The sequence below is a fragment of the Nematolebias whitei genome, chromosome 6 (assembly GCF_014905685.2).
Source record: "Nematolebias whitei isolate Nwh7 chromosome 6, NemWhi1, whole genome shotgun sequence".
Lineage (NCBI taxonomy): Eukaryota > Metazoa > Chordata > Actinopteri > Cyprinodontiformes > Rivulidae > Nematolebias > Nematolebias whitei.
Genome location: NC_056503.1, coordinates 21,764,026 through 21,764,389, shown reverse-complemented (window position 1 = coordinate 21,764,389; position 364 = coordinate 21,764,026).

The window sequence follows — 364 nt, the reverse complement described above, 5'->3', positions numbered from 1 at the left end:
CCTTGGTTCACAAACATGTTGGTCTGGAACTGATTAAAAAAGCTTTCCGCTTTCCATTAGTTCCCAATAGTTCACAGGTAATGACCGCAGAAGGAGTCATTAACCTAAAACTGAACTGGAACCAACGAGAACTGGTTCACCCGTTTCTCGTTATCCAAAACTTACCACATGCATCCTACATAGGCTCTGACATTTTGGTAAGGTTGGGTGTCCATGTGGACACCATCAACAAGGTGCTGTGGTCCCTCAAACCAGCCACAAAGGATCCTCCTGTGCTAGACACAGCGAGCCTTAAGGCTGGGCAGACCATTCCAGAGTGTAAGAGTACCACTGCCTGCAGCTCCTCCTCCAAGATGGCCGCTAA